The 18,981-nt window shown below is 38.4% G+C and overlaps 1 protein-coding gene across 2 annotated transcripts in view; it reads right to left on the bottom strand.

Moving 5' to 3' along the window:
• The window catches only part of FAM110B (family with sequence similarity 110 member B), a 168,378-nt gene that overhangs the window by 124,627 nt on the left and 24,770 nt on the right, over nt 1–18,981 (bottom strand). The window lies entirely within an intron of this gene.

The following is an 18,981-nucleotide window of genomic DNA, read 5'->3' as shown; positions in this document are numbered from 1 at the left end:
TTCTCCTGGATGGTGATAAGGAAACTCAGGACGAGAGCTTGGAGGCTACATGGCCCCAAGTTTTGGTGTGAATATTTCACATTCAGAATAAGAAAAAAAAAAAACTAGCCTCGATTGGGTACGTGCCCTGCCTCGAAAACCAGGGAGGCTCCGTCTCGGGTCGGGGGGGCCAAGGGACGCTGAGACTCGTCATTAACCATGTCTGTCGGACAAGTAAACGCTTGTGACTATGTTTTGGAACTACGTGGAAGAATCACGAAAGCAAATGTTATCTGGACATCTGGCAACGCAAAAGAAGACATCGTGGTGGAACATTTAACCACCTTCTTCTCCTCCAGCATCTGCCTTTATTGTACGCCGTCAAGCCAAGTAACTGCCAAGCCGGGAGCTGGCAGGCAGGGAAGCAACCTGCTCTGATTGGAATAGACGTAGTTTTTAGTGATACTTACTCCATGCTCCACTGGTTACAGGAGTTACCAACAATAAAATGTTTTAAGGAAACCCTTGGCGGCCAAGAACCACTGGATTACAGCCTGTGCTGGCTTCCCAACCACCACACCCCCCTTTCTGGAGCAATGTATAAAGAACAATACACTAACAGTTTATTAGGAAGGCTGCAAATCTTGACCTAGATTTTTGTATAGCTGCAAAGAACCGAGAAGGAAACCTGAAAATGTCTATTTAAATAACAGCTAAGACCGACGTCCCACTGTCGTATTTAAAACTTTCAAAACAACCTACTTCTTCCTGTCCCATTACCTAACAATGTTTTATGAGAACAAAAAGTAAAATTTGTATTTGATTGAAATAGAAAAACGCCGAGTTCCAAGGCTTTTTTCCAATTGCTTAGTATCTAGAAATTAAGGATTTATTTTCTTTGCCTGCTGAAATCTATGCGATTCCACAGGAATTCAAATTAATGAAAGTATAGGCTTTTAATAAAGGCTCTTTCAGAGAAATTTTAATGCAAAATAGTTCTGTGCCCAATTTAAATTGATTATGACCCATAATTACACAGTGAGAGGTTTTGTATGTTAATATTTTAACCAGTATTGTTTTTTTGGTCCTAAAATTATATAAAAATTGCTTTTCATCTTTATCATTAATTTTGCCTTTTTCCTCTCATACTTCTAAAAAGAAGAAATAAAGAAGTAAACTCCTTATTATAATGGTTCAGAGATAGAAAAGTTATGCAACTGTTTGTGATAGGGCATAATACCAAATATGAAGAACTTCAACCATGAATTAATTCAGTCATGAATTAAAAATAATTCATAGTACATATTTTTGAAGCTTGGGGATCGTACAGTCATCTATGCCAGTCGATTAATCATTTCACAGATGAAGAAATGAAAGCCCAGAGAAGTCAAGCGACCTTCCTAAGGTCACGCAGCTAAGGTAACCCTACACCTAGATTCCCTATATACCTACCCAGTGCTCCTTCTAGATCATAACCAGTATTTAATTACAATAAATTAGTGTTACAAAAATTAGTATAATACAAATAAGAACATTCTACACAGCAAGAACACTACTTGAAGAGTCAACTCATTTGTATGTCAAGACAAAACTCTGCTCAAAACTATCAAGAGTATACTTTTCCTTTTGCTCCACTGATAAGGTTAGATTAAAACACTGGTATCCATGAGAAATCAGAAATGAGATTTAGAGATACTCTCAGGCTGTCTAACCTAGATACTTCTACTCTAAAAATGGAATTTCCTTTTCTTATTCCCAGTCAAATCATAACCATACACTTACTACAACACACTTTTAAGGAGATTTTATCGACAGCTACCAAGCTACAGTCAAAGCTTACGCAAGCAGTTTTTAAAGCAAGGATTTCAAAAGGAGTTAGATTTGACAGAACTCTTATTCTCTAAAAAGTTAGTCATTCAATGAGCACTCAATTTACCCAGGTGAGTAGTTTATCATCAATAGTTATTTGCTGTTTTTTTTTAATTTTAAAATATATTTTTATAAAAAGATATATAGAGCACACAAAATGTTACATTAAAAATATGAGGTTCCCAAATACCCCATCCCCCAACCCCCGCTCCTCCCACATCAACAACTTCTTTCATCATTGTGGCACGTTCACTGCATTTGATGAATGCATTTTGGAGCACTGCTGCACAGCACGGATTATAGTTTACATTGTAGTTCACAATCTCCCCCAGTCCATTCACTGGGTTGTGGCAGGATATATAATGTCCTGCATCTGTCCCTGCAATATCATGCAGGGACAACTCCGAGTTCCAAAAATACCCCCAGAAACTCGTGTGGTCACTGTCTCCACATCAATTATACAGTTTCTTCCATTGCTAGAGTCACAATTGTTCTACAGTAGAATACCAGTAAGTGCACTCTAATCCATATTTTATTCCTCCATCCTGAGGACCCTGGGATGCCGATGTCCACTCTACCTCTAAATTGAAAGCAGGCTTAGATCCCACATGAATGATGGGATTCTCCTGCTTGCAGTTGAAGACTCTCTCGGTTCCCTGGTGTGTTGGTTGACCATCCTCACCTCCCTCTTAGCAGACCTGGGTAAGTTCAAAAAACCAGAGAGTAGGTGTTACAACTCTACTGCAAATCAGGGCCCAGCTGGCACATGGACAGTCCAGAGATTCAAGTCTCCTGAACATACACCAACCCCAGCACCAACCACAGGTTCAGTAAAAGTGACAGAAGTGGCATGTGTAGAGAGGCCACATCTGAGTCCAACTCTATATGTATGTGCCTTATGTGCATGCCCTGAAGAACTCCCTCCCACCCATGGATCCCATCTCAATGACAACCCACACCAGTGCTCCCCCCCTGCCTTAGCTGAACCCCTCTGTGATCCAAAACTTTTTCAAATGAGTTTATATGGTTAAGATATTTCAAAATGAGTTTGGAGGTCATCAGAAGGGTCATGCTTATGCACATCTCAGCAGAATCCCAGAGACAGCCAAAGTAGATACAACCCCAGGAACTGGTGACCTGAGGGCTACGGAGACACCCAGGTCCTACGGTCATGGCAGATGGCTCTGGAGTTCATTGCCTTGCCAGTGGGTCCTACTTTGGAATAGTTGTTAACTCCCTATTAATATTAAAATGCACAGTGCTAGGTACAAAGGAGCCAAGAAGCAAGAGCAGGTGCTCCTATTTACTGTAGACCAAAGGTAAACTGAAGACTTAGTAGTGGCACCTAACTGGAATCAAGGTCCACACCTGAAGCATGAGAGCCTGTGTACGAAGTAATCATGCAAATCATGTGTGGCTTTCTCAAGGCATGCCAGATGACATTTAGTTGGAATAAAGAATATACACAGGGAAGCTGGGCAAGATATATTGAAACAGTCCAACAGAGGGCAGAAGGACCCCTCTCCATATCTGCTAAAAAGGAGAAAATGGTTCAGGAAAGAGAATACCCATTAAGAGAGGGATTCCTTTATTGAAAGAGGAAAGCAACAAAATATCTTCCTTATGGTTCTTCATATAAGCTCATCGATGGTATTAAAACTCAGTCCATATAATATATTTAGTTCATAATAGGGCAGATATACAGTATTTGTCCTTTTGTGTCTGGCTTGCTTCACTCAAAATAATACTCTCCAGGTTCATCCATGTCGTCATGTTTCACGACTTCTTTTCTTCTTACTGCTAAATAATATTCCATTCTGTGTACATGCCACAGTTTATCCATTCATCAGTTGATGGACACTGGGGTTGTCTCCAGCTTTTGGCCATCATGAATAATGCTGCTATGAACATTGGTGTGCAGATGTCTATTCATGTCACTACTCTCGTTATTCGGGGTATATACCTAGCAATGGTATTATAGGGTCACATGGCAAATCTATACTCAACTTCTTTAGGAACTGCCAAACAGTCCTCCAAAGTGGCTGTAGCATTCTGCATAACCACCAACAGTGAATAAGCTCCTATCTCTCTGAAATATAAATATATTATGTGAAATATGAATATGGTTAGAATTGCATAGATAAGACCATTTTTCCTTGAAGCTGAACAAATGTAAGTTAATACTACACGAAGTTAATATCAGACCAAAAAAACCAAACATTATATTAAGTGAAGGAGACCAGATACTGAGTATTATGTTTCCATTTATAATAAAACGCAAATATACTTCAATTTATAAAGATGAAAGGAGATTAGTTGTTATATAGGGCTAAGGAAGGAATGCTAAGGGGTGTAGAGTCTTTGTATTTGGAGTAATGAACTTGTTCTAAAATTTTTGAAATGATGAATGTACAACATTGTGATTGTACTAAAAGTCATTGATTATGCACTTTGGATAGAATAGCCAGAAACAGCAGCTTTTGCACAGTGGAGGGAAGTATAGAGAGATTGAGAGGTGTTTGTTTTTTTATTATTATTGAAATAATGAAATGCTCTATTAATGATAAAAGTGATGAAAACACAACTATGTGATTATAGCAAATACCAATGATTGTACACTTTGGATGAATTATATGCTCTATGAATAATCATCAATAAAATTGATTACAAAAAAAAAACAAACTCAGTGCCAGATAACCAAATCAGTTAAAACAAAAAGAGTGGAACAAAATTTTTAAACATACATTTCCGCAAAGAAGATGAAAGTCAGATAAGCACAGGAAGAGGTGTTCAGCATCATTAGTTGGTAAGGAAAATACAAAATAAAAGCACAATGAGAACTGCTACATAGCCACTAGATTGGCTAAAATAAAAAGGACTGAAAATGCCAAGTGTTTAGAGGGATATGGAGCCACTGGAATTCTCCTACACTGGTATTGGATAATTCAAAATGTTACAGGCATTTTGAAAAAATAATTTGGCAATTTCTCATAGAGTGAAACATACTGGCAATTCCACTTCTACCTATTTGCCGAAGAGAAAACATAAATATATGTCCACACAAAGGCACATACAAGAATGTTCACAGCAGTCTTATTCATAATAGTCCAAAAACTTGAAAGATTTTGTAAATGGATAAACATATTGTGATATACCCATCTACACACAGGATTACTACTCAGTAATAAAACAGAAATAACTACTGATACAAACATATATAAATCTCAAACACATTATACTATGGAAAAGGAGCCAAGCAAAAATGTCCAGATTTTGTTTAATTCCATTTATATGAATTTTTAGGAAAGGCAAAGCTCTCAGTGGTTGCTAGGAGTCAAGAGAGTAAGGGAAAGGGACTAACTGCAAAGGAGAATGAGAGAACATTTAGGAAGATGGAAATGATGTATATCATGATTGCAGAAGTGGGTACCTCACTGTGCATATTTGTCAAAGTTCTCTGAATTGCAGATTTACAATTGGTGAATTTCACAGAATACACATTATGCCTCAATGAAACTGAATTTTTAAAAATTCAGTTCTACCATCTTTTAACCTGAAATTTCACTTACTTCATCAATAAGACCTGAAATACCTTCAGCAGATGGTACTCGAAGTTTTCAAATATTTTAAAGACAATGATAATCAAAGATGGCTAATTACTGGGGCCACTGAAAAGGAAAAACCGGCAGTCAGGAATAAAGCTTACAGGGAAACTAAAAGTGTTCCAACGTTCTACAACTTCCAAGAGGTTGTAGACATAACAGATTTCCAAAAAGTGACTGGATACTATTTAGTCTAAGTTAAATCTCTTTAATGGAATAGGTTAAACTTCCTAAAATATTGATAATTCAGGGACAGAAGAATTACCAACAAATGCATATGAAAAAACCAACAAGCATAGAAACTTGAAGAAATATGGGCCATATAATAATATGGTTAAGGGGATTGCTAAATAATTTTCAAAAATACTTTGAAAGTGGGAAACATCTCTTAAGCATCCACAAGATTCTGTCCTTGGTTCCACTGGAGCTACGGAAATAAAGATACCAGGCATGCTTATTAAAGCTACTGGTGATCCAAGACTGAATGTGCTAAGTTGGAAAATATTTTATTAATATCATATATAGGTTAAAGAAAATCCCGCTAAACTGCATTCACTCACCAAATATCTCACAAGGGGCCACCACGTATTGGTCACTGCACTAGTTGGAAGAAAACTTAAGTAAAAAAGAAGCCCTTGCCCTTAAAAACTTGACCATCCAAAAAAAAATGTAAGTAATATATTCTATGGAATAAATTATAAAGTAATTTATGTGAAAAAGACATATGAGTGTATTACTCAGCTGTGAGGTACAACATAAATACTAATGAATTATAGGCTGAACTAAATACAGAGAGGTCAGCCCAAATGCACACAAATACTGCCCTGGTCTGGATTGGTCAGCCCAAGTAGGTAATATTTTATCAATGCCCTGGCTGTACTCATTACAGGCCCCCTTTGTAAAGTCCAGCTTAGGGCTGTCTGCCTCTTTTACAGTATTGCCAACCCTCGAAATACTAAATCCCTAAGATTTATCAGCCTGGAAGTACCTTGAGCCTGGAATTACCCTGTACCCACTAGACAATCCAAACTGGTAACAGTGCTGAGGTATAACAAAGCTCGGCAAACTGGGGCATGGTCAGGTAAGAAGGTGACTAGAAATTTTTACATCAACTAGGGAAGTGACTGCAAGGGGGGTTGAAGGCGGACGGTCATGCAGAAGAGTCATCATTCTGAGTGGACATCACAGGCACAGGTGGCACATGAGAAGGGCTTCCCAACAGCGGAACAGTCTCAAAATTGAATAGACTGGCTAAGCTTAGTACAGGGACCTGGCGGCAAGTTTACTGAACTAAGAGTTTAGCACTACTCTGTTCCTAATATTTCATCATAATATGGCATCTAGTTCAAGACAATTGCCTTGCAACTGGTTTCCCAATGCCCAGCCTTTCAGTTTTCCAGATGGCAGCTCAATAGATCAAGGGTTCTCTACTGGATCCATCACCTAAGGATCAAGGCTAGCTGACAAGGTCCCCTAGAGCATCAGCCTTATCTGCCACTCTCCCTTCCATGCTGTATTCCAGCTGCTCAGAACCACTCGCAGCCGCCTCTGATGGGGCTGTGCTTTTTCTTGCCTTCACAGCGTGCAGTGCCATTCAGTGCCTGAAACACCCCTCCCGTCCTGATGTGTGTCTGGAGACTTCAGACCACTTATCCTTAGCAGAGTTTAAACAATCCTTCCTTTGAGAAGCAGTCCTTGACCTTCCTAAGTTTTACCACCACCCCTTCTCCCTGCCCATGGTGCCGTTTTAATCTGCACAAAAACATTCACCACAGACCTAAAGAATTAGTTAAACCACACTCTCTGCTCAGTTTATCTTAATCCTAGGACTTAGCCTAGGACATGATACTTAATTTTTGAATGAATCAGGGATTCCAAGCTAGTACAGTCAGCCATGTGCTGTACGTCCTGTGTGACCTTCAAGTCATCAGCAGGATACCAAGTTGGGTCGACCTCTCCACGCTTTACCACTACCACCTCTCCGTGCCCATGGGGTCTTACAAGCCCAGGCAAATACACCCTGTAGAGGTGACAAAATGCAGATGATGGGCAGTCCTCTAAGTGATCCAAATAGCCTTATGGGGGGATCCAGTAGAGAAACCCAGAATGATTATCCAATGAACACTCTGGGGCACTCCAAAGTCAGCTGGGTTCAAGTTCTGGCTCTGCAAGGTGACCTCAAGCAACTAACTGAACTTCTCAAGGCCCCAGTCACCCGTAAAATGGAGGTAAGTACAACTTTCACCTCAAAGGGTTACTGAGAGGATCGAATGGCAATGTATTCGCAAAGGTCCCAACACGTGGCAGGTACTCATCAATGCTGGCTACCTGTTGATCAAATGACCCAGAGCTGGGTTCCACCCTGGCTACTCTCCCCAGCAAGGTGCCCTGGGGAAGTCAAGCTGGGTTCTCTGCCCTTTTTTTTTTTTTAACCAATGAGTGGAAGAAACACCTACAATGGAGGAATGTGTTTCAACAAATAGCATACGTAAAAATGCCAGGCACATAGGAGTCACTTAACAAAGGTTTCCTTCTATTTCCCTGTTTGGTGGCAGATCTTTGATTTCCAAACATTCTAGAAAATTACTTTTTCTTTCCACACAGGCAAGACTGCACAATTTGAGACATCTTCTTAAGGTTCAGACTGAAAGGGTCATAATTACCTCATTCTAATGCAATGAATATACCTTAAAAAGAGGCATGAAAGTACTCCAATAATTAATTTATTTGGACTGAATTGAAAAAGATCTCCTTATTTCTCGGGGCTTTACAAGCAAGAAAAAGCACACTGAAAAATTTCATTAAATTCACTCAAATGTACCCCATCACTTTTGTTCATTGATTCTCCAAAAGCAATAACACTTAGCAAACCCGCATATGGTCATGGAAATGTTAAGCCCAAGATACATATTTCTGGAAGATGGCATGAGGGGAAAACATGCAAAATGATTAATGCAATGCCAAATCACACATTTCTTTTTAAGGATAAGTGGACATGGTGGTAAACTGTGTATTTTGTTTTAAGTGTGACACATTTCAAATGTTCATTTTTAACACTCCTAAACACAGTTTTCAGAAAATATCCTTCCTTATAGACAAATACATGTGTTTTTAGAACTAGCACATTATCAACTGGGTATGCTCCAGTGATTAGTATTATCACTTCCAGGGTTTTAATGATTAAAAGGCAGTAGCTTGTAATAAGTCATTTAGAAAGGATGAATAAAATTATATAGGAAACAGAGTTTATGGTCAGGTTCCCAGACAAATGCCAGGAGCAGCTGAGTGAGGACGCTACGCTATTTATCTCCAGGGGCATAAACGCAAGCAGGAAGGGTTTTGATATATTCTATGGGATTGCTATGACACTTTGGGAAGACAGAATAGACGAGTCATCTTCTTTGAATTTTCTAACTTTGTACACCATTGATTCACTGAACCCTAACTCAATTTAGCAATACATCTTTATGGTCAGCCTGGCACTCCCAAAGTCCTTGCACTGCTTTATCCAATGTGGACCAAAGGAACCAAAAGGAGTGATATTGAAAAAGGGCTGTAGAAAACATGCATTTTGTAGTTACTCAAATTTTTGTGTGTGAAATTGCTTATTACCTTACATTATGGAAACTATTTTTTAAAGGAAAAAATGTAAGAGTAAAAAACTCACAATAACCATAAGGCAAGAAAGCATTTTATCTTATCTGGTGGCTGATCTTTAAATTATTATTTTTAAATGACTGTCTATTAAATAAGTCGCCATGTTGTTTGAAAATAAAAATAGAAATTATGTATTATCTCTTTAAAAAAAAAAAAACCTAGAATATCCTGCCAAGAAATTATGCCAACAAATTTGTTTTCTACTATGATTATAAACTGGCAATTTTCCTAAAAGTTTTGATGAGATCTGAGGTTTTTTTTGTCCTAAACAAAAAAGAACTGTACAACATAGCAAACCTTAATGTAAACTATGAACTATAGTTAATAGTATAATTATAATAATATCTCATCAATTGTAACAAAGGTACCACAACAAATGCAAAATGTTAATATACAATAATAAGAAAAATTGTGGGGGGAATGGGGTAATATGAAAATTCTCTCTCTGCATGATTTTTCTGTAAACTCACAACTGCCCTAATAAAAAAAAACAGAACAAAACATTGGCGCCACATTATTTCTGACATTGGACAATCAGGACTCCAGGTATCACTTAAGCTCTACGAAAGATACACACGCTCACAAACCGCAAGAGCATGGCTTCTCCCACACTGTTTTTCGAGTCCTCCAGAGGCTAATCACTGTCTAACAACCACTGGGGTTTGGGGCTCTCTTGTCCAGATTAAAAGTATAATTGGAGTCCTCCTCAAGGGTTTCCAGGGCAGGGGATAACGATTTCAGGTCAATGACGCTCCACTTTTGGCTTCCCCCCAAAAAAGTTGCTCATCTCATTACTAAGCAAACGTCCAACAATGCCAAAATCAAAATTGGTATCTTCTGCTCTCCTACCAAAGAAATTAAATCTAGTTTTAATATAACATAATATAATCTACTGGGGATTCCTTCCTTCTCCCATCATGGGAAAATCTGAGCCTTCAAATAGAAATGGAGATCCAGGTGCTTCAACTGGTAAAGCCCTTGGGGATGGATGGGATAAATATAAATGGCAGTGTTTATGAAAACGAAAAGCTGACCACACTAGCAGATCCAGGCAGCGCAACACTGACAGCGCCACAGTGTGCCGCTCACGGCTCTCTTCTCACAGGGGCACTGTGGAACGCTCAGGCACGGAGCCTCACAGGAGGAGCGCGTGAGCCATGCCACCTGGCATGAACAAACTGTTCAATAAGTTTAGGAAGAGGTTTCGCTGTGGGTATTTTTTTCAAGGAGGTACCAGGGATCGAACCCAGGATCTCATATATACAAAGCAGGCGCTCAACCACTGAGCTACACCCGCTCTGCTCACTGCGGATTTAACTTTTCATATTAAATGCCTAGTGCCTATCTATAGGGCTTCAGGAAAATAAATGTCCATATAAATGGCTGGCCAAGAAAAATGTACACGCTTTCACACCATGAGTAAACTTCAAACTGACTCCTCCATTATATTAAAGGCAACTTTGCAATCTTAATGGTGATGCTTAATTGCTTAATAAAAGAATACCACTTGTTCCATCAAATGCAGCATTTCTTAAATGATCTTTCATAGCTTTCTTCAGCTATTTTATGTAAGCTAACTTCCCCAATGATGTTACACGTTTCGTAAATATATCTTTGAATTATTTTATGTCCAACATGCTCCACTCTCAGATCAATGCCCACGATAAGGTAATTAGTTACTGAATAAATTACTATTGGTTGACAAAAAAGTAGTTGAACAAAGTTAGTATTTATAACTTATGGTTAAAGATGTATTTTTGCAGTGAAACCCAAATTTCAATCTTAGTTCTACTCAGGATTGCTCTGAGTAGTAGATATGACAACATTTAACGCCATTGGCATGGTACCTGGAATACAATAAATAATTGTTTCAAACATAGGTAGTAACAGTGCTATGAATCAATATATCTATATATCTATTTATATGTATAGATATATAACTTGAACTTCTCTTTTTTTTTTTTAAACTTATACTTGATTAGGCAATTTTATAATTGAAAAGGAGTTTGCTCCAGGGCAAGTCTTAAAATTAATGTTTGGTCTTACTTTTTATCCCCTTCCAGCTGTCCCATTTTGTTGGCAAGTATCAGTCACCAGTAGTGAATCAGAGTAGCAAAGATATCACAGATTTACTCTAGACTTGGATAAAAGAAAAATTGGAAGAACGTCACTCAGTGCCATCATGGGGGCTCTGATCATCTGCCAGTGCTTCTTATTGTCAAATCCACTCAATCAGACGCAGAGGCAACTGGAATCCTCACACTCTGGAGGCATTTGCTTAGAAAAATATGAGCCTTTCTTTTTTTTACAATATAGAACACACGAAAGACCTTTGATCCCCTGGTAACAAGAAATGTCACGTGGACAAAATAAAAACATAACAGGTCTAGCAAAGAGTCGCAAATACAAAGAAGCCTTCGTGACCCTTAATTGCAACAAGCAACAAGACCTTCCAGGAGAGCTGAGAATCAGAGTCACTTCCACATCTCAGGTAGCTCACATTCTCAAGGTGCTTCAATTCCTACATAGCTCACATATTCTCATGGCACTTCATTCATTTAAATCTAATAAGAAATAAAAAATATCTGAAACTGCAGCCCAATCCTCTCCAAGCTAAAATACTGACAAAGTTTTTTTTTTAAGGCAGATTAGGGGAACTCACATTCTAATTAAAACTGCAACCCAGAGCCCAGCTAAAATTCTGAGGAACCTGAATGCTTAGCTCTTCATCCTACCCTCCACTGAGAAGGGCTTACACTTTTTGGGAAATGAAACAAAATATTACATTTCAGTCTCCACTAGTTTTTATTAACAGTATGTGGAATAAATTTTTTTTTAAATTACAAAACCCTTAAAGAAACAAGAAAATGTGATCCATAATTAAGAACTGACACAGGCAATAAAAACAAAAGAACAGATGACTCAATTTAATTATAAGGGCTTTAAGACAATTATGACAAATGTGTTATAGAATTTAGAGTTAAATATGGATAGGATGGCAAGAGACAGGATATTTTAGGACAGAATTAGAAATTATGAGGTGAACTAAATGATAAACCTAGAAATAAAAACACAATATTTGGGAAAAAATTTAATTGGATGGGCTTGCTTTTTGAATTCTGCAGGAAACAAATAGTCACTGAACTTAAAATTTCCAAATTAAAGCAGAAAAAGAAAAAGAACAGAATAAAATGAGCAAAGTTAAAAGTGACCTATTAAATGATATCAACAAACCAAATACATGGGTAATGATAGAAGAGAACAGGAGAGTGAACAGTGGGCAAAAAAATATTTGAAGAATTGGATTAAATTTGAAAACTATCCACCCACCAAACCAAGAAACTAATGAACCCCAAGCAGGATAAATATGTAGAAAAACTATACCTAGGCATATCATAATCTAATTGCTAAAACCAAAATACAAAAAGAAAACCTGAAAAGCAGCTGCAGGGTAAAAGATATTACATACAGAAGAACAATGAATTATGGCCGATTTCTCCTAATGAACAAAGGAGGCCAGACTGGAACAACATATTTAAAGCACTGAAAGCAAAAAGGAAGACTGTCAACCTAGAAGTCTATACCCAGCAAAAATATCCTTCAAAAATTAAGGCAAAGACATTCTCACTTCAACAAAAGCTAAGAAATTCATCACCAGGAGACCAACATTATAATAAATGATAGAAGATGTTCTTCAGATTGAAGGGAAATAATACCAAATTGGTGGAGCAGGAAGGGGAGACATCTACTGGAAGAAACAAAGAGCCCAAAAATGGTAAATACATGAGTAAATGTAAGAAAACTATTTTTTTTCTCTTTTTTAATCTTAAGAAAGGTGATTGGCTTTTCAAAGTAGAATAATGTATTATGGGGTTTACAATATATATAGAAGTAAAATATGTAACAATAGCACAAAGGAGGGCAGGAGGGTAAATGCAAATATACAGTTCTAGAATTCTTGCATTAAATATGAGGTAGTATAATTTTAATTCAATATAGATGATGATATAATAATATATATATTGTAACCACTAGAGTGACAAGTAGAAACCAAAAGTTTAGCTAAAAAGCCAAGACAACAAAATGAAATACTAAAAAATACTGATTAAACCAAAATGAGGCAGGGAAACAGGAAAACACAAATCACAATACTAACAGACTTAAAAATCAACTCTATCAATAATTACATTAAATGTAAATGGTCTAAACCCTCAATTAAAAGGGAGAATGTATCAAGATTGGACAAAAATGCAACACCTAACTATACACTATTTATAAATGACCCATTTTAAAGACCAGATAAGTTAAAAATAAAAGAACCAAAAAATATATACATACACAAACATACACACACATATACACACGCACACAAACGTACATACATATACCATGCAAACACTAATCATAAGAAGGCTGGTGTGGCTACATTAGTATCAAATAAAGCAGATTACAAAACAAGAATTATTTCTTAGCAGCAATAAAGAGGGGCATTACAACTGAGGAAGTTCAGCACAAAGATCTTTACCAGTTCTAAATATTATGAACCTCATTATAGAACTTTAAACTAAATAAAACAAAAATTTACAGAACTAAATGAAAAAACAGAAAAATCTACAATCATAGTTGAAGATTTTTACACTCCACTTTCAAGAACAAATAGACCAATTAGAAAAAAAAATGTTAAGGATATAAAAAAATAGGAATTCATTCATCTGAGCATTTAAAAACAAGAATATTTGCTAATTAGTGTACACATGCTTTTCTAAATAAACTATACATTCTATAGCCTTGTCAAATGGTGATAAAAGTCTAAATGTTTGTTTTTCAAGATTAAATGATCTAATACATAAGTGCTTAGAAAAGTGCCCTGCATATTACAAAATACTGTACAATTCTGAGTCCCAAAGTGCCCTTTTTGAGTAATATTTAGTAGATCTATTCTTTATGTTTTTCTCATCAATGTCCCAGGATTATAATGCTGGTCTTGGCTCTTATATACAAGTCTTTCTCAGCTTCTGGTTTCAGAACAAGTATTCAATACCTCATTAGCACCTTTCAGTTAGGACCTTTCAGCAGGACCATGAAATATCAAATCAAACGTTAATTACAAAAAAAAAATCAAATAATTTGTTGATTTCCAACACTGAGACTTAAAGGCTTTTTCACAATTTATACTTCAGAGAATTTGGAAGTCTTCTTAAAGAGAATAAGTCTGTAATGTTACCCAGAATGTCGCTTAAGAGTTTTCCCAAAAAACCATTCTTCAGTCTTTATGTCCCACAACCTATCCAGAGAAAGACTGCATTTCCTCTCCCCCAATTCCCCTACCCTCACTGATGCAAAATTGAAACCTACAGCAAAGCTGGGCTTTTGAATAACTTCTTTAATATGTTTCCCTTAGTTGCAAAAGAGTAGACATCATCTGAAGGCCTTAGCAAGATTTTGGGTGGGGTCTTGAAATCTTCAATTGAAATATTTTTCAGGTGATTCTGACAAAAACCTAGTTTGTAACTTAACTATTATTACAAATGATAAGTCCTGCCACTCATTGGCTGTGTGATCTTGGGCAAAACAAGTTATCTCCCTTAATTAGTTTCTCATTATAAAATAGAGACATATCTACACTGCAGGACTAAATGAAACCTCATAATGCCTTAAATCTAGCAGGTGCTTAAATATTTGTTGAATGAATCAATGAGAAAGCATGCATGGTGGGCAACATGAACAGGCATTCAAGCTGCATGGCTGAGAAATGGACTTAGGAGATGAAGTCCAAACTGATCATGACATGCTAGGTTTCTCCATCCTCATGTCTTTTCCCAACTCAAACATTTCAATTTTATACACTAGAAAAAGTCAATATTCCAAGTTCCCCAAACCTGTCATGCCATTTCATCTCTCAGTCTCTTGTCTTGGTCTGACTCAACTGCTTAGAATTTCCTTCTTGATTTTCTCTCTGCCCTCTCTCCCCTTTACCTGATCTTCTTCAGGAAAGCTTCCATGGACACATTTCCCCTCCCACCTTTTAGCATTACCCTGGAATGTTGGTCTTAGCCTTCTCTCTGGAGGATCATAAGCTCCTGGAGGGCAAAGCCATCACTGTACCTAAGGACCCAGCCCACTTTTTGGCACAAGGCAGCATCCCAGGAAAAAGAGTGGAGCTGGGTAGCTTATAAGTCTGGGACATCATGAAAAATCCAGGCTCTTCTCTGGCAAAGAATCTGACCTCTAACCAAGACGGTTCAAGCAGCCCAAGGAAAGGCCCAGGATGGGGAGGAAATGAGGCCCCCAGCCTCCACCAACGCACAAGCCCCATAGCTGAGCCACCTTAGAGTCTGGATCCCCACGGAAACTCTGAAGACAATACAGCTTTATCATTTGGAGCCACGATGATTTGTTACTCAACCATAGACAACATGCAGGTTCTTCACATCCTGGCTTGCTTTGTTGTGTGTGTACTGGAAAAATAGTTTTTTAAACAGTTTTTTTTTTAATTAAAGAAATAGTTGGTTTACAGGAAAGTCATGCAGAAAATACAGCACACTTTCCCATACCCCCCCCCACACAAGCTTTCCCTTTTATTAACACTTTTATTCCCCTTTTATTAAGCATTAGTGTGGTACCATTATTACAATTTATGAAACAAAATTATAATTGTACTATTAACTGTAGTCCATAATTTACATTAGGGTTCACTGTTTGTGTTGTACAGTCCTGTTTAATAAAACTTTTACTCTAGTAACATATAAAAACTAAAATGCCCCCTTTTAACCATATGTAAATATATAATTCATGAGTGCTAACTACATTACCAATGCTGTGCTACTGTCACCACCATTCCTTACCAAAACTTTTCTATCACCCCATACAGAAATTCTGTACCAATTAAAGCATAAACTTTTTGCCCAGCATAACCATTTACCAAAAAGTATCTATTTCATAGATTTCAAAAATCATCAAAAGGACATAGAGAATGTATGTTCAAGTTCCCTCTGCCATGCTCACTGAATAGACATCAGATTTTCTGAGATTCTAAAATTGCTTTAAAATACCATAGTTTCTGTTCTGTGTGTTATTCAGCTTAAATTGGTCAACTATATAATTATAAAATTGAAGTGAGTATAAGAAATGGTTCAATATTTTATGAGATAAATTTGTTTCCACAGAGAAAGCCTTATTTTAATTATAGAATTAACATTTTAGGCTTCACTTTAAGTGTGTGTAAGTTTTCAAAACAAGTTTTAATTCACTGAGGTCATTTTTACTTTAGGACTTCAGACTAAATTTAGAAATTTCATTATATTCCTCCAAATTTAATCAATGTAATAGCACCCATATTAACTTTTCTCTTTTTAAAAAAGATTTATTTATTTATTTCTCCCCCCTCCCTCCACTGTCTGCTCTCTGTGTCCATTTGCTGTGTGTTCCTCTGTGTCCGCTTGTATTCTTGTTAGGTAGGTCCGGGAACTGATCCTGGGACCTTCCGGAGTGGGAGAGAAGCAATCATTCTCTTGCGCCACCTCAGCTCTCTGATCTGTTGCATTTCTTATAATCTTTTCTCTGCATCTCTTTTTGTTGTGTCATCTTGCTGCTCCAGCACTCCCACGTGGGGCAGCACTCTGCACAGGCCAGCACTCTGTGTGGGCCAGCCCGCCACACGGGCCAGCTCGCCCTTACCAGGAGGTCCTGGGTATCAAACCCTGGACCTCCTATATGGTATATGGGAGCCCAATTGCTTGAGCCACTTCTGCTTCCCCAATTTTTTTTTTTAAATAAGAAGAAAACACTCCTAGAACATAAATTAATTGTAATTATAATGTAAATTGAATGTAATATAAATGTACCTTAAAAGAAAAACCAACCAATTTACCTGAAAAGACCATCAATTCATCAGTTAAAAAATTTTAAATTGTCAAGAAATAGAAATTTGTAAAAAGAAAAAATTTAGTCTAAGGATATAAGCAATTCTCATGGCCCAAAGTTTAAACATGAAAATTTATAAAGAGTAATATAAAATGGTTAGAAAAGATACATACAGGTGCGTGCCCAGCTTATTAAGCAGAGTGTTGTATTCAAAATATGGACGGTTTAAGATTCTCAATGAGAAAGTTCAAGTCTATGACATGATAAATCTTTTCTGGGAACACTTGTGTAACATTTTCTGCCCTCTGCAACATTTTTCCCGTAAGACATCCATCTGGAAATATCCTCCTTCTTGCCCAGGATCCTGCAAAGTCTCCTTGCCTGGGCACTCTGAGCTCACCCGGATCAGTCTTTCTCAGAATGTGGTCCCAGGAGCAGCAGCTTCGCCATCACCAGGGCATTTGTTAAAAATGTCAATTCTCATGCCCTCCCGAGCCTAATGAATTGGAAACTGGGGACAGATGTGCAATTTGTGTTTTAACAGCCCTCCTGGTGGCTCTGATGAGTTCAAGTTTGAGAATCACTGACCTACATCCAGGGTGGCTCCTAAAGCTAGCTGTCATCAGGCCACCTGGGAGCACCTGCCACAGGTAGCCAGAAAACCCCAGGTGTTCTTACCTGGCTAACAGCTTGGAACCAAGGGAGGAGGTTATCAGTAAAGCCCTTTTGAAGAAAGAACCAGTAACTGCTACACCCATGCAGCCCTGACGGTCCTAGATAAGCTGGGCCCTTACCAAGCCAGACAGAAAGGGGCCGCAGCAGACATTATCACACGTGGAAGAGGATCTTCACGCACAGGCAATTCCAGTTCAGGTGAGGCACATGCTGTCATCATATTTACTGCTCAGTAACAAACATTCCACTCCCTAGAGTCAGCTCCACTTCACTCCTCTCTGCTCCATTTACAAGCATTTATCAGTTGATTTCAGTGTTAAAGCAAGACGTGACCTTAATTTCAAACACCGTGCCCCCTGAGCACGCGCCCTGAATAGATCCATTAAGTCTCCCGTTGGAGATTCCCAGTTTCCAAGGCCTGAGGAAATAAACCCAAAATGAGAAGAAAAGACATGGTGCTAGAAATAGCAACAGCACTTGCAGGTTCTAAGTGAAGTTGCTATGGGTCTTCATTAATAACAACAACAAAAACAATCGGGGAGCGGGTGTAGCTCAATGATTGAGCACCTGCTTCCCATGTGTGAGCTCCTGGGTTCAATCCCCAGTACCTCCTTGAGGAGAAAAAAAAAAAAAAAACCTCATGCCCCAGTACGTGGCATGGCAGGATTTCTGTCCAGCTCATTCTTTGCCTCCCTGCCCTACCCCATACCCCAATAGAGAGTTCATTTTATGAGGCAGACCATTTTGGGTGGGGTTACCTCTGAGCTTACCTAAGGCTGAAAGCTGCCTCCCCATCACATTGCCCCTGTGGTTTTCGGGTGGGCAATCTAGGAAACACTCAAATATCTAATCCCTCCAACCCCACGAAGCCCCTTCCAAAAGGATCAGCTGTTGTTCCCTGAGTCCCAAGTGTGGGCTGGGCAGGAGAGACGCCCTCCCCTCAGCGAGCCTGTACTCTGGGCCTGAAGATGGCGACTGGGCACGTCCCAAACCCTCTCCCTCTACCCGCTCATGCTGGACATAACCATTCTTGCAATTATCTTGCATCTTTGGTCCATTTAAGGTCAAGGTAACGTCAGGCTTGCCCTCTCTTTCAATACTGGAGTCTCAGATCCAGGAACAGCCAAGGATCTAATTACCAACTCAGCCTCCCAGCTCAGAAAAAGTGGCAGCACGAGGGGAGGGGACAATCTCTAAGAAATTCCTCTGAGAGTCACTCACAGTCCCCCACCCACATGCCCAGTACGGGGGGAGGTGGAGCCAGTGGAAGGTCAGTGGGGGGACGAAAAGGGGGAGGAAGGAGAGCCTGCCAGAAGGTGCAGGCACTGTCCCACGC

This window comes from Dasypus novemcinctus, chromosome 14 (assembly GCF_030445035.2).
Source record: "Dasypus novemcinctus isolate mDasNov1 chromosome 14, mDasNov1.1.hap2, whole genome shotgun sequence".
NCBI lineage: Eukaryota > Metazoa > Chordata > Mammalia > Cingulata > Dasypodidae > Dasypus > Dasypus novemcinctus.
This window is presented reverse-complemented; position numbering and strand designations above follow the sequence as displayed.